Below are 9,157 nucleotides of genomic sequence, written 5' to 3'. Positions count from 1 at the left end.
GATGAAACAACTGGGACGTTGTGTTGCACTCGTGAAGTGTGAGTTGACTATTGTGGGAGTGAGTTGAAATGAGTAAATGTGTGTGTTTTTCAGTGGGAAAGCGTGTCCCAGCAGGGTGTTCATCCACTTTTTAATTGTTCCTGTTTTAAACAGTGTTGTTTTTGACTGTGTTTGGTTTTATTTTTATGGTGATTATATATTTGTTTATTAAGGACCGTGTGTCATTTTATGTGGTCTTTGAGATTTATAAGTTTATTTTATTAGGTTTTTCATTAGTGATATTAATACCTGAATAATCAGTGCTTCATCTGTGTTTTCGTTACTTTGTAATGTGCTCCAGAGAGGGGTCCTCTTCTACGAGTCGCCTATGTGAACCCATGTTGCTCCATAGCAGAATGGGGTAAACTGCACTGCCTTAAAGGTTTGGGATCTACCTTGGATTTGGTAGTAGTGGTGCTCAGTTAGTGGCAATTTGACTTCATCGCTATGATGTCCATAATTTACACATGGTTTCCTTTAAGGTTTGCCAGTATGTTAGCCTTTTCTAGGGCCCATAAAAATGGGCTAAAACATGCAGAATCTGTTGAAAAAATGGTGCCTTTGTTGTTAAAGTTATGCTATGGTTTCGAAATTTGTATATAATGTTATAGGAGGGAGATTGCAGAGGAGAAAGAGAGATATATAATCGGAGAGAAGTCGAGAATATACGCTCGGGTTTGAATTGAGAAAGTTAGATAGACAACATTCATTGTAGTTTTACGTGTTTGGGATAGATCGGTATGGTGATCTTTTGGTTATGGCTCAGGAAAGACTGATTGACTCATGGTAGTCCTGGGGCAATGTTGTTTCGGGAGAAAGATTGAAAGCCATTTGAGATAAGACTGTATAGACAGGAAAAAAAAAACGGCTGCCTTTTGTTTTCATTGATTTGCTAGCCATGATATGAGCAGGGTGTCACACGGATGGTGAATGAATAGAGTGTGAAGGTTGGGATGTTAGTGTAAAAGAGTGAGGAGGGATCGAAGGCTGATGTTAGGGATGGACCTTTAACATGTTATATCTTGTTTGTTTGCAAAGTGAAAAAGATGATAATTTATGGTTTTATGTGCCGGACTATTTCTTGGCAGGGCACAGTGACTTCCTATCATCATGTGCACAGCCAAGAAACAGTCAAGTAGATGGATTTACACCTTTTGTAGAGCCAAACTAGCTGTTTTCAGTCTTTGGCCTAAGCTAAGCTAATCAGCTGCTGAAATTAGCTTTATATTTACTGTGTAGACATAAGAATGCTATGAATCTTCTCATCAAACTCTTTGCAAAAAAGCGAAAAATAGTTTTCCCAAAATGTTGAACTACTCCAGTGAAGGATAAACAGGCTAAAACCACCTGGAGGTGCAACACATGAAAAATGACTTTTGCAGAAAGCAGCCAGTCGATATCATGTTGACTTTTCAAAACCTGGACAGATGGTCCAAGAAAAGCTAATAAAGTAAATGAAGAAAAATGTGAGTGACAGAGAAGTGAGTAAGGATAAGCTTAGGCATTCCCTGAGGGACGAAGGAAGAGAAGAGTAAAGGGAAAAGGAAAAGAGCAGCACAAGGATCGACACAGCAGGACAGGAAGTCTTAGATGGAGACACCCTTCCTTCCTGTCAGCGCACCGATCACCAACACTGCACACCATTCAGTCTCACATCACATGACATGTGACAAGTATTACGGCGGATAGTACCACGCGTTGTACTTTGTGCAGTTTACAGGGAGTTGTACTCAAGGCCATGTGTTGCCCATAGTAACGTATTTTTAGTAAAACTGCTGCATTAATTCCAAGTCTCTGGCCCCACATGAAGCCACTCAAGGTGTAATCTTTTCAGGGAACAGTGAGTTTTTTTCTCCCTTCTGCTTTTGATTTCAGTGCTAGTGCTGATAAAAATGGTCTCCTGGGGGTATACATTTTATCTTTCCTAGTGGAGTTTTCTTTTGGTAAAACCCCACGGGCAGCAGGATTAGGACACACTGACATCCCAGCAGCCACTCAGTGAATTTGAGCACACCCATTGATCAGCAAATTACTTTGTAACCTAGCACAAAGTGCCAACGGCTGAAAGGAGCAGTCAGCTCCAGATTTATGTGCTCCCATCTGTTAACATGCTTTTCAGTTATCTTATTGTGCCTGTAGCCCAGCATGATATTTGCATATGAACACAAACAGACTGAAAATATCATTTTGACACCTTTTTGTAAAAAAAAAAAAAAGTTAAAAGGCGTGAAGGAGTGGATGTAATTTTCACAGGCAGACACTGGCTAAGTTAGGTCACACCACTAAGAGTGTGCCTGTTATCTGTAGTAATGGAAGAAAATGGCAAATAGCTACAGTGGTCTATAGGGTACCCCACACACACCCTTGCTTATTATTCACTATTATACCCAATCGGGGTTGAGATTTTGGCACTAAGAGACTTGAATTGATCTTGAAAGTTTTTCCACATTCAAATAATTTGAGCTGAGCGGGAAAACCACGTCACAAGGATAACAGCTAACAGTATCTCCCACTTGTTGCAACAAACCACAAATGTTTCAACAAACCCCTGGAAAACAGGGCCATCACTGGTAATTACATCTAAATAAAATCCACTCAGCATTGTAGAATCAACTGAGCTCATTTAAATCTAGCAATATGCTATTGTTAGCTCCACCAAGGAGATTATGTTTGTGGTGTCGTTTGTTTGTTTGTCTCAGCAGGACTATGGAAAAACTCTTACTACTTTTCATGAAACTTGGTGAAAGGGTGTAGCATGGGCCATGGAAAAAGCCAATAAAATACGGAGCGAAATCATATCACAGGATGGATTAATGGATCATTTTTAACTTTCATTAATAAAGGTCAATTGTAATGCAGAAATATATACTGGTTGCGCTTGTAGATTTGCATATCAAAGAAGTCTGGACAATTGGCTATGGCAGAGGTCTTTACTTTTTGCCTTTCTAGTTTGTTTCTGCTTTCAACTGTTTGCTACAAATATATAATAAGACAAAACAAGCCAACTTAAAAGATTTAAACATTGTGACTCCAAAGCTATAGCTCTGGGGTTAAGCATCTTGGAATACTGTGTGAATGTTACCCAGTCGGGTTAACAGGACGTTTTCCCATTCTTTCAGTTACGTCAGCATTGTATGAATGCAGTATAAAGCACTTTAAAGATACTACCACTAGTAGCACTATGGAGTAATGTTTTACTGAGCTGTTTATAAGTGCTAGCCTGCAAACAAGGACCCATATGATTGTTTACAGTTTTGTGCTAGTCCAAATAACAAAGCTGGCTAACTGAGAAAGCCGGACTTCTGCACCGAGTAAAACCCTTTTTACTCTTTTTACTTTAGCCCATGTTCCAGATTTGAAGATGTTCCAGGTTTTACTCAGTGCTTACTCAGTTAGCTAGCTTTGTGAAATATCCCCCAGTGGTCACAAAATTGTGGCAATGCCAAAGAATGTAGAAATGCAAGTGCAGAAAGCAGGGTAGAAAAAGACTGCTAGCCTGTATAAACAATGAGTTCCAAAGTATGATTTAAAAAATGCCTTTGTAAATGTTTTATGGGGAAGGAAACACATTTACCATGTCTGATAAGCCTCAACTATCCAAATAATGTGATTTGTAGAGAAACACTGACTGACTTGTTTACAGAAAACTTAAGTATAATTGCACCAACATAACAATGCATCATGTTCTCCATTTCTTAAGTATATACTTTAACACTGCAAAGCAGTAGCACTGGTAACCATAGTGCAGCAGGATCCAGGGCCCAGTGATGTGGGTCAGTAGGCTGGAGATTCCCAGTGTCACAGGAGACTTCCTCTTCCACAGCTCCACACAGGATATGAGCTATTTCCTCAAAGCTTAGCCTCTCCAAAAATTCCCAGAAATCAATTCAATGTAGAGGTTCATATCTAGGGCATCCGCTACAATTTTAAGATAACTTTAAGATAACACATAATGACAGTTTCATGTATGACCATTATGCTCTTGCATGCGGGAACAATGAGTAAGTGTACATGCAGATACGATTACGCATGTACATATTGTACCTTGTCAGCACAAAAACATCACAGTGGTTTCAGTGAAAATGAAAGAGACTTGTGTGTGACTCATGTCGTAATAAGCTACCACTCACCTAACAGTGATTTGGCTGTAGAGGTATGAATGTTTGGTTCTGACTACTGCACTGTCATGCTCACTTCCTGCTGCAGTGTGGAGACATACTCTGGCATTCTGGGTGGGGCTCCTGTGTAATTTTACAGTGTAAGTGAACAGTCAGCTGTGCCACACACTGATTTGTCAGTGCCACTTCCTGTCAGAACCATATTTGGAAAATGTTTCCGAAAGGTAATTCAACACGTTCTGACACCTTGGCCATTAAGCTGTGTAAGTGTAGAAAATAATAATAAAAAACCATTTTAACATAAAAACAATCTACTTATTACTTTTTTGCAACTTAAACTTTCTCAGAGATGTTTTTAATTTTTATGGACAGAGTTTAGAGAGTATTACATGTACTGATTGCTTGGAATGTGTTCGCAAGAATCCAAATAAAAAACCCTTGAGAATAGAAAATAGGCCACAAATTCTGAAGAAAAAAAGTATTGTTTTCCATTTCCTTAAAATGTAAAGTTGGTTTAAATTCTGGTTGGTAAGCTGACAAAATGACAGATTTAACGTTAATGTTAATTTAAAGACAAGATGAGATAACTGTTATCCCAAAATCCACTACGAAAGTAAAAGCCTTTTTGGAGGCCAGTGGGTTTTTTGTTTTTGTTTTTGTGGATAAGCTGATATGATTTATTTGTTAATGTGAGTCATGCTATGAACATGCCAATTTTTTGTTTTTTTATTACCATATGTTGGGTGGAAAATGTGGGAAACGTCTTTACTACTAATTGTCCCTACCAAGGGACAGGAAGATAAGCTAAGGACAAGATGACAAACACCAGAGCTCACATAAAGAAAGAGGTAACATACATCTCACTATACATGAAAACTTCAGCTCTTCTTTTTGTAGTTGGTCTCTCCCACAAGGTTCTTTTTCTGCCCCCTGGATGCTCAGGTTATAAAAGATATGTTGCATAACCCTGCCTCAGGAGAAAAGTTTGATGATGAATCTGGACTTATAACTGGGGGAAGGAAGGAGGCAGACAGATAGAGACAGAAGAGGACTAAATAACTAAATAAACACGTCTAGACAGTAACATGGTATCTAAAAAGCCTCTTCCCTGCTTGCCCCACAAAAGGAAAACACACAACCTGAACTGAAAAGGCCCAAAATGACACATTCCTAGAATGGCATAATGAACTAAATTGCACAAAAGAGGTGGCGGAAAACACAAAATATGGAGTAATGATGAGAACAGTCAGGAACTCAGCAGAGGATGGAGTAAAAGATGATGGAATGAGGAAAAAGAAATGGGATCACAAATGGGGGAGGAAGGTCATGGATGTCACGGCATATTAGTCAGAAATCTGACGTTGCCGTGGTGACAGGAGGGCAACACCAGGGTGGTGGGAGGCAGTCACATGACCCAGCGTCAGGCCCTGGAGGAGGAAGCCACAAACCCTCTTCTGACCACAGAGCTACCAGATGGGGGGATGGAGAGGAAAGGAGGGCAGGAAGATGAAGCTGACTGCAAGTTTTGTGTCCGTGAAAAAAGTTTGTTTTACAGCATTGAGGACTGTGGAAGGAAAATAATGTAGTGAGTGAAGTTTCTGTCACTAGAAGAGGCCCACTGACATCAAGCACCCTGTCCTGCTGTGGCGTCCATAACCTGAGGTTAACTCCCACCAGGAGCAAGTCGCACCAGCTCGTTGCAAGTTCCCACTGATTCTAAACTGCATAAATACAAGTAACTCTGAAACACACTTCTCTGAATGCATGCATGTATAGAAGAAAAACAAACCAAAGTGACATTTATAGAACTGACAAGAACTGGCAGTTGAATTTGCCTTTGTTTCCCCCCTCTTTATAAAGTTATTTAGTGATTACAACAATTACTACAATTTTGTCTTTGGATGGCACTACAGATGTTTCCTAGCAACCAATTTACACATTACTAAGTCTAAGTTAAGTCTAGTTACTGTTACTAGTTTAGACATTTCTTAAAAATTTGCAAATAGCTGCCATAGTCCAGCTCCAGAGATGCTGTTCTGTTACCCTGAGACGTCCTTGTGGTTAAGGGGTGTGGTTATCATATCACAAAAAAAAAAAATCTTCCAGGGCAAATTTTACAACCAATACTTTAACATGTCTAACTTTGCACTCCTGTGGTTTCACCCAAACCTTCCAAAATCACGCAAATAGCATGGTCAGGTCCAAATGATGTTGTTTTCCCTTCTCTAAATGTGACCTAATGCATCACTTCTAAACATCTGATGTAGGCCTGTGATCAAACAGTGACACAAACAAACTACAAGGAAACATTCAAGGCCATTCACTTCTTGTAAATCCCCCTTGCAGAGAAGCCAGCCTGTCATTCAAGTGAGAAACCACACCCAAACCTCAGGAGCAACATCTGAAACTTGCTGTAGAGCAACAGCTGCCAAGCGAATGACACAGTGCCGGACTCATTCAACCCGAAGGCTGCACAATGCTATAAGAAATGTTAATGAAGATCCTAATACCATATCAGTTTAAGAGTTTGTCCAGGCAGCTCAAGATACCAATTACATATTTAATCATCCGCGCCTCCACACGCTTAATGACCTGATTTTTACCCCCCATTATAATTAAAACAATGATTGTAACTCAGCTCAATTACAAATCAGGTCCTTAAGCATTACTTGTCCTCACTGACACCAGTGAACAAAAGCTATTAATCCACACAGGGGATGTGGCGAGTAACTAGTCCTGTCTGACTGGCTCATTTGGCCTAGTTTCCTTTTTGAGATCGAGCTCTGGTGCGAACCAAAGCAACTGTGCTATGATTATCTAAAGATGGTATAAAGAGCAGTTTGACTGTGTGCCCAGTGGGATCCATCTTGTGACACAGTGGGGCGGTGTCTGGAGGCCAGTTTAGACAAACCCTACACTCTCTCTTTTATCCTTTATCTCAGCTGCTCTCTCTCTCTTTATCTACATTCGTGTTTGTTGCAGCTTCTTGGTTCCTCTCTTGGCTTCTATCAGAGTTGTGATCGGGAAGGACAAAATAAGGAAAGCTAGGGAACAACAATAAAACATGAAGGGCAATTGCAAGGCCAAAGCCCTTAAATGACCCATTAAGAACACACCATATCCCAACTTTCTCCCCCTGTTGCATCTCTATTTCAGTTTAGACTAAAGACATGTCCAGACATTACAGTTGAAGGAATGGCAGGAATGAGAGGAATTCCGGGGCATTCCCATCTCGGCACAGTCAGCTCTGAGTGAGAAGGCCGCTCCCTGAATAACAGAGAGAGCTGAATGAAGAAACTAATGCATTAATCAGTCATAACTCTTTTAACTTGCAACTGACCCTTGTTATGTTTACTCAGTCTAGCAGACACACGCGATGAGAAATACTGAGTTTACACTATCAAGCCCACAGAAAGATACAGCAGCGCTCCGAAACTACTCTAAAAGATATAACTTTATATACACATATACACACACACACATATCTACATATTTATATCTCTGACAATCTACTATTAATTATATGCCAATATATTGCAGTTGAGGGTGCAATGTGATCAAAGAATATTATAAGGTTGCATGGAGCGATGCCTCTGCTGCTTGTGTCTGGACAAAGTCTTGGTGTTGGAATGCTGCAAGAATCTAAACTACCGTGTGCTTAAACGTGCACACCGTAGGTTAACTGCTGTGTTTGTGTGTGTGTGTGTGAAAGAGAGAAAAAAACAAAGCTCATTCAGCCTTCTAGGGGAAGACAAACAAGGAGCGAATGGTTAGTCCTGTGTTGTTATGGTAATGCCCAACTCAAAAAGAAACGACGATGACACACTATAACCTAACACCGCTGCTGCGACTAAATGCAAGCACTGTCACGAGTATTTTTAAGTGTCAGAGAGAGAAAGGCTAATAGAGTCAAACAGGTTTCAGAGAGCATACTGCTTTCGACAGATACAGTACATAACAGGCACATCTGCCAAGAAAAAAAGGGCAAAAAAACCACACTCTTGAACACAACAGAGCCTCAAAAATAGCATGATGACGCTGGGAGGGAAAGAGAAGTCTGTAATTCAGCAAGGAGCCTATATAGTGATTAAGTCCCATGTAGAAAATGCAAACACACACCACCCACTCTCACTGGCTTTGTCGCAACACTTCCTGTCAGAGCAACTGCTTCCAACAGCAAAAAAAACGAAAACAAAACACCACAGATCTTACATCCGTGCAGCAAACAAACCCTTATCTTAATCATTGACAAATCAATATTTAGTTGACTAACCAAGGAAGGGGAACTGTTTATGCAAGACTGTACAATCTGCCTCTACGGTTCTCTTTGCACAGCAGAAATTTGCTTTAAAAGGGTATAATCACATTTCCCGTCACCAGCGAAGAAAATATATGTCTGTGGCAACTGAGAGAAAGATGATCAAACAGACCGACACCCTCCTCTCTTACAGTCACCATTCCAGCAGTGACTGAACTCCCATAGGTCACGAGGCCACCCTGAGCAGCCATACCACATCCCAACCCCCCTTAACCATGGCAACCACATCACGTGACCATCTCCCATGACCAGCAACCACTGACAATCCGGGGCCATCTGTAAACCTGAAGACCACTGATTTCCTGTTTGCTGCGATTGAAACTAATAGCTAAAAATACGCTAATTAAGCTGCTTACATTAAAAAACAACAACACTGCAATTCAAGTATGCAAACATGTGGCTGCAACATACCGAAACTTAATCATCAAAAAGCTGGAACCAATTAAACTCACAACCGCACAGAGCCGATATTAGTGCTGAGCTGTGCAAAAAGTTAAAAAAAGGGCAGGAAGTAAAACTTTCACCTTCTTAGATAGATAAAATGAAACAGGAACTCGACAGGCCCCTTTCTCTCCAAAGGGCAAATTCTTCTGCTATCAGATGTTTATACCACAGCAAGAGACTGAAGCGGTGCAGCAGTCGAAGATGGGGGGGGGGGTACATTTACAGTATCTGGAGCATT

This window comes from Morone saxatilis, unplaced genomic scaffold (assembly GCF_004916995.1).
Source record: "Morone saxatilis isolate NCDOM2014 unplaced genomic scaffold, NCSU_SB_2.0 Contig8, whole genome shotgun sequence".
NCBI classification, from domain to species: domain Eukaryota; kingdom Metazoa; phylum Chordata; class Actinopteri; family Moronidae; genus Morone; species Morone saxatilis.
Note: the sequence above shows the minus strand (reverse complement) of the source record.